The 7,262-nt window shown below is 49.1% G+C and overlaps 1 pseudogene across 1 annotated transcript; it reads right to left on the bottom strand.

The window, feature by feature from the left end:
- Positions 1-5,328: 5,328 nt before the first annotated feature.
- Positions 5,329-5,426, bottom strand: EV420DRAFT_t364 (annotated as a pseudogene). Its single transcript has one exon. The product of its transcript is annotated as a tRNA-OTHER (tRNA).
- Positions 5,427-7,262: the final 1,836 nt, after the last annotated feature.

Here is a 7,262-nt window from a genome sequence, read left to right as displayed (position 1 = left end):
GAGCACGTGAGAACAGCTGCTCGATATCAACGATATAGCGAGGAAGCTCGCGTCCTGGGCTAGTCTCGTCGATAATGACGGGCGCGCTCTTTTCTTTGCGATAGGGCATTTGTGCTGCCATGATGACTGGTGGTATTACTGGTGGTGGTAAGGAAGGTGGCGGTACGACCGGAATTACAGGTGGTACAGTTGGGTTTGCGATATTAAGATTGGGTTCGATGGGTTCTTCTTTTACCGAAGGTTCGGGAGTAGAAGATGGAGCTGGTGGTAATTCTAGTTCATCACTAGATTCTGACGAGTCGTTGTCGCGGTACGCGGTAAAAGATGCTGCTCCAAAGGAATATCCTTGGAAGAAATCTTCTGCGGAACGAGCTGGGGATACGGGTGCGGTCCCGTAATCTGATCCTAAAAGGTCTCCTGTGACTTCTTCTTCGTCACTGGTATCTGAAAACCGTAGCGGATTTCCAGTAGAGATATCGAGTTCTTCGGGGTAAGGGGAAAGTGGTGAATGCGGTAATCCTCCTGGGAATGACTGGGATTCAGGAGAATCGGGTTCTGCGGTTTCTGAAGGTACGGTGGAGGAAGATGCCTCTGGTTCTTGTGTCTGAGCTAAATGCGCGGTAGATTCTTGTAACTGTCGACGAGCGGTGGTATCTCTAAGGCCTCTGCCTTGAACTGGGACGTATGGGGTAGTGCGTTCGAATTTAGATGGAATGGTGAAAGATTCGGGTTTGTAGCAACCGTAAGACCGCTACAAAGGGCGAATTGAAAGTGGATAGGTTCGGTATACGAACGATGAAGAATTCCGTGGAAACGAAACCCTCGCGGTGGGCTCCAGAAATGATGAGCCTAAACTTCCGTGGCAACGGCAAAAACCAAAACTCTACAGGAGTTCACGGCAAATGGCGTGTAGCGGCAATAAAGGCTTTGTTGTTGTGCGAGTGTTTCGGTGCACCTCCGTGCGATGAATTCCTCAAGAACGCAAGTATACACTGCGACTTTTCAGTCAGCGAAGTAGTACCCTTAACGATCGAGTACTAGAAAACGTTGGCTGTAAGCCGGGAAGGGTCTCGATAGACGAGAAGGAACGGAATCCGGTATAACTGGGAATACCGGCAAACCGTGAACGAAGTGACGGCAATTTAAGTAGTAAAAGCCGTGGGCGATGTTGACGGAATTAGAGAAAATGCCGTCAAAGAGAAATACCGTTGGCAAGATAACAAATACCGTGACGGCAAGAGACGAAGACTGTAGTCGAGAAACGAGAAACTGGCGGTAAAACGAAGATAAGACTGGCTGGCGATGATATGAGGGGGAACTAGTGACGGCAAAACGACGGCTGGGACTGGGCTGGACTGAAACTGAAACTATACTGAGGTTAACGACGGCAAAACGAAACTGATACTAATCCTGAGTCTACACGGAGACTATCCTATACTGAAACTGACGGCAAGATACCAAATACCGTGACTGATGATCCTATACTGAAGCTGTTGACCGAAATTCCGTGACAGATGCTGCTGGCGGCAATAACGATCCTAATCTGAGTCCACACGGGGACGTAACGATCCTGAACTGAACTGGGTAAAACGATGGCGACGTAGAAGGTGAAAACTGATGAAAACGATCCTGGCTGGTGAAAGTGAAACGATGCTGGCGGATTAAAAGATAAAAGCGAGTTGTGGACACCGAATTCCGTGTATTGGCGCAATATGAGCGTACACCAATACCGTTAGAAGAAAAGCCGTGACAGAGAGTATAACTTGGAGTGACTATGTTGTTATTGTCTATCTCCTAGCGAGTACAAGCGATAACGGTGGTCGATAACGTGGATGATGGCTAGTGTCCAGTAACTTTTCTAGCAACTACTACTACACTAGCTTTTATACTACAAGTCCGGAATAAAATTAGAATACTTGAAACGAGTCCTTAGTAAGTCCTTAGTACATCGATTGGTAAGAAATGATACAAAACGCGTGCTCCCAGAGTTCTAAAGTAACAGCACCCACACGGTTTTACCGCGTATAGACTTAATGATCAGAAAGAATTCCCCCGACATACGGACTCTTGGGCTGCTGTGTTGCTGCGGCAAAGTACACTGAAGGTAGTACACTGAAGTAGATGCGTGCGGCATTATCTTGGCGTTGTAACAGCCTTAGTAAAGTGAGTGGAAAGGTCACGGCATTAGGTCTTTTGCCGTGGAGTTGGTACTTTGACTGTGGCATTCTTCTAAATGACGCTTGATGCTGATGTCATCGATGGCTGTGCTGGGCGATCAATGATGGTCCTAAATCCGTGAGATCTGCAATCAGGTGCCTGGCGGCATTAATGAAGTGGCGCATATTGATACGGAATACGAGCTGGGAAGGATAGTTGGCGGTAAGAGTGGGTATTGCCGTGATTGCAATCGTTGACTTAGTGAAAGTCCGCTAAGTGGACAAGGCATTTATTATAATGCTAAAATCCGCGAATTCTGAGCGTACAGAGCCTTGAGGCTCATCACCGACTACACCGCTGTTTCCGACAACAGAGGCGAGTTCGCGTACAACTCCCGCTCCATTACGTTCCCAGCACTCCTGCCTACCCACCGCCCGTGATCCACATCCCCGCGGCATCCCAACAGACTCTACAAGATGTCAAATCCAACGTCTCTGGGGGACCTGGAGAGTCCCTCTACGGATCGTCGTGATCCAGCTCGCGATACTCAGAGTTGAGCACCGACTCCTACAGGAGCGCTACCGCTGAGTCTGCCGACTCAGTTGACATCACAGATACCCAGGGCGTACTCCTCGACCGAGGAGACTTGCCCCTACCAGGTCTCTTCGACCAGTCTCCAGTCCAAGGAGAGTCAGGCACCGACCGACCCCGAAGACAAGGCACCAGGCATCTGGTCGAGGACGAAGAAAGCTCTGACACCGAGTTTGAAGGGGACGAGCTCACTGAGCTTGAAAGGATCTGACTCGAAGACCTCCTCAGCGACCTCTACCCGAATGAGGAGGAAGATGCAACCTATTCCGGAGACAATTGGAGCGGAAGGTCAGGAACGCATTGGACAGACGCCGACTGGGGCAGCGAGCATAGAAGGTATGAGAGGGGGAGAACAACAGACCGGGATGACTACGACAGTGATTCCGGAGAGCTTGCCCTTGGGGCCTCCACCGCAACTACCGCCCGTGCAGATGGAACAGGACCCGTTCTTCCTACAGGGCCGACAAATCAAGGCCCCATCGTTGGCTGGCACCCCAGTACCAGTTGGGTCTACACCGACCCAAGGGAAGAAACTCCTGTGGCCCGAATCCTGTCCCCGAGGAGCCTCCTTGTCCCCGAGCGCCCAGAGGGCCCAGGGCCCGCTCCCACCATCGCCAGGGCTGAACCGACGGATCAGCAGCTCTGGGAGGAGTTCCCGGACTACGATCCTGAGGAGCTTGGAGCAATTGCCAGGGCCGGAGACCTCGCCCGAGTCCCCTTTACACCGTCAGTTGTGGGGCAAGCATTCGCCGACCCCGTCCCTAGCAACCAGCGTCCATGGATGCTTCTCTACCACACGCTCATCGAGTCGCTCGACCTCCCTCGAAATGCCCGGGAGTCCCCAGAAGTCGAGGCCCAAATGGACCAAGCAAGAGCGGCAGATGCACGCACTCGACATGCCAAAATCGCCACCCTCCTTGGACCCAATGGTTTCTACGACCTCCCCGTCGAACCTGATGCCACCTGCACAGAAATCGAAAATAGGCAGCGAGCTGCCGCCCTCCAATACTCCGGACTCGCCGAGCAGGCAGGAACAGACCTCAAAGCCCGCCGAAGAGCCTGGCAGGCCTACGAGTCGGAGATCAGTGACCCCGACTCCGACATTGGGCGGTGGAAGAGAAACAAGGAGATCGACAGACTCGCCAGAGAGAGGAAGGAGGCCAAGGATGCCGAGTCAGCTGCCAAACAGCTCCCTCAAGGGTGAGGTGATGAGGGCGGTCCGGACGGTCCTGGTCGATCCCATGGCTCCAGTACCAACAATCTTTAATATCCTACCTTGGCATGGGCTGTATGAAATAATGATGGAAGACATGGAAAAGGACTCCCAATGGCTCTTTACGGAGGCGGGAGAGGATTACCGACATGCAAAATATATGGGGGACATATACCTCATGAAAAATATCCTAGAAGTGGAAACGTGGCACTGAGCCGCCCTGGTGTGGAACCAGGTACACCCCAACAATCAGCGACCGGGGTGTGAACCCTATCAACGACCGCAACCAATGCCCAACCTGCTTGAGACCGAAGAGTTCTGGGCGGGAGCAGGACCAGACGATCCTGAGGACCCATGGGATGACCTGGGTGCTGGAACCTCCAAAGGAAAGGAGTCGACGGTGCCAAAGCAGCTGCCGCCTGCACCACCAAGCAAGTATCCGGGAGGCTATCCACCGCCTGACGATAATCCACATCTGCGGTCATTGTCAAGGCCCCCCAAACCACCGGTACCGCCAAATGTACCACCACCGCCGGACCCAATCCCAGCTTGGCAGCTGGCTCCAGGGGCCGCTAACAACCCATGGAACGAAGTGAAGCCCAAACTGGTTACACAACCAGAATACTTCTTTGGGGTATCCTTGGACATCACGCGGGTCCTACATCACTGCGAGGTTTACTTCCAGGTATTCCCCATGTATTACACCATGAACGACCAAGGGCAGAATCCCTATCGAATCACCTTCGCCCAGGGATACCTACGAGGGGAGGCTCAGCAGTGGTGGGTCGACCAATACTATCGTTATCGGACGCCGCAAGGGCATTGGAGATTCCCCACATGGGATGAATTCTCCCATGACCTAACGGTCCAATTCTGAGAAGTCGCTGAGTTGGCCATCTGGAAGCAGGAATGGAAGAAGGTTCGACAGTCGGAGTTCAAGTCTGCGGTGGAGTTCTTCGCCAAATTCGAACATCTAGCCCACAAGTGCGAGGAGTTCGAAGATGAGAAGCAGATGTTCGAGACAGTAGAAGCGGCGATTAGGCCGATGGTGCGCAAAACGGTTATGCATGGGGACAATGAGTGCCCCACAACCTACGCACAATGGAAGGCGCAAGTCCTAAGGATCAATGCCAATTATCACTACGACGTGGCCCAGGGCCTCACAGGTAAGCCCTTCTCGAACCAAAGCAGTTCGGGTCACAGCCTGATCTGCAAGATTTCTGTTTGAAAGATATTAGTTGACAGTTAATTGTGATACATCAGGAGTGTCAGTTTACATCCAGCCCATATACAGTAATTCCATCAGAATGACAAAGTGGCTTAGTAAGCTTCCCAATCTGTGTCAATGATGGCATCATTAGAAAAGAGGGCAATCCGGGGAATTGAACCCGGGACCTCAAAAATAAATCCAATAATGTCACACAAATTTCTCGAGCAAGCATGCCAACCACTACACCATACTGGCATTATATATATATCTTTTCATCTCTATATATACCCTCCCTCCCTTAACATTTATGACCTCATATTGATGCCCTCCCTTTGCTCCGCTCTGGTGCGCTCTTTTGCCTTTTTAGGCTCCCCAAATCAGCCCATCAATTTTGGCTGGATCCAGTGGCAGTGCCGCATTTTTAATACCCAAAATAGGGGCTATTTTCCGGTCAAAATAGCTATTGGGCTATTCTCAGGCTACTGGCTGGGCCAGGGGATGGCACTATAATCTGTATGGCCATAAACAACATAAAATAGAGCCCTCTAATGATGCATAGGAGCCCTGGATAGTGGGATAAAAGGGTAATATAATGAAAATCGCATAATTATTCGCTTTTGGGGGCTGCTGCATGCATTGGATCGGCTGGAGGACTTCACCAATCGATTCCCTGACCTTGAAAACACCCAAACGAGCCCTCCACAGTACTTTTGGCACACTTTATTCCTGGAGATAAACGAAAATATTCGCTTTTTAGGGTGCAGCATGCTCCAGATCGCTTTGAAAACATTACCAGTCGATTCCTATGCTGTAAAAACCCTAGAATACATCCTCCTTCATAATATAGGTCCAGTATAATACAGTATAAAAGGGGGTATTAGGGGGCATACATCGCTTATTTTGTTTTTCCCACTTTGGATGGCCTGGGGAGCATCACCAATGGATTCCTTGATATTAAAAACCCCAAAACGACTCCAGCCTTGATTTATAGGGTCTCAAAAACGACAGAAATAATGATATTACAGTTTAGGAGGAGCACATGTAATAAATCCTATTTCTGGGCTTCGGACCACTTCGGAGTTTTGTCTATTGTGTTTATTGACCTGAATAACACTCAAATGATCCCACAGGACAAAGGAAACCATCAGAAATACGTGATAAAAAGAGTAATAGGGGGATGGAGGAGACATACCTTATATTTCGCATTTCTAATAGTTAGGGAGGGTATTCTTGTTATATAACAGACTGTATATATTGTACAAAGGTGTGTACGAAGCCCCATGGATATCCGAAATGTATTGAATGAGATATGAGCAGATCATTCTGTAAAACAGGAGGAGCACATCCCATATTTCGATGTTCTGCTCATTCTATGGCCTGGAAACTATCAGAATCGGACTCCTTGACCCAAAAAACAGTAGAGGCACTTATCATCCATAGGAGCCATTTTACCCAGATAACACATACAGCCATATGTAGCTACAGGACAATATAAGTAACAAATGAGAGAACATCTTGTATTTCGGAGTTTGAACATCTGAATACCATGGATGATAGGTGGCCCTACTTTTTTTTGGGTCAAGGAATCCGATTCTGATAGTCCCCAGGCCATAGAATGAGCAGAACATCGAAATATGGGATGTGCTCCTCCTGTTTTACAGAATGATCTGCTCATATCTCATTCAATACATTTCGGATATCCATGGGGCTTCGTACACACCTTTGTACAATATATACAGTCTGTTATATAACAAGAATACCCTCCCTAACTATTAGAAATGCGAAATATAAGGTATGTCTCCTCCATCCCCCTATTACTCTTTTTATCACGTATTTCTGATGGTTTCCTTTGTCCTGTGGGATCATTTGAGTGTTATTCAGGTCAATAAACACAATAGACAAAACTCCGAAGTGGTCCGAAGCCCAGAAATAGGATTTATTACATGTGCTCCTCCTAAACTGTAATATCATTATTTCTGTCGTTTTTGAGACCCTATAAATCAAGGCTGGAGTCGTTTTGGGGTTTTTAATATCAAGGAATCCATTGGTGATGCTCCCCAGGCCATCCAAAGTGGGAAAAACAAAATAAGC

Source organism: Desarmillaria tabescens (assembly GCF_030435595.1).
Source record: "Desarmillaria tabescens strain CCBAS 213 chromosome Unknown EV420scaffold_308, whole genome shotgun sequence".
Taxonomy (NCBI): Eukaryota; Fungi; Basidiomycota; class Agaricomycetes; order Agaricales; family Physalacriaceae; genus Desarmillaria; species Desarmillaria tabescens.
The sequence above is the reverse complement of the archived record's forward strand: the minus strand, read 5'-3'. Positions and strand labels throughout refer to the sequence as shown.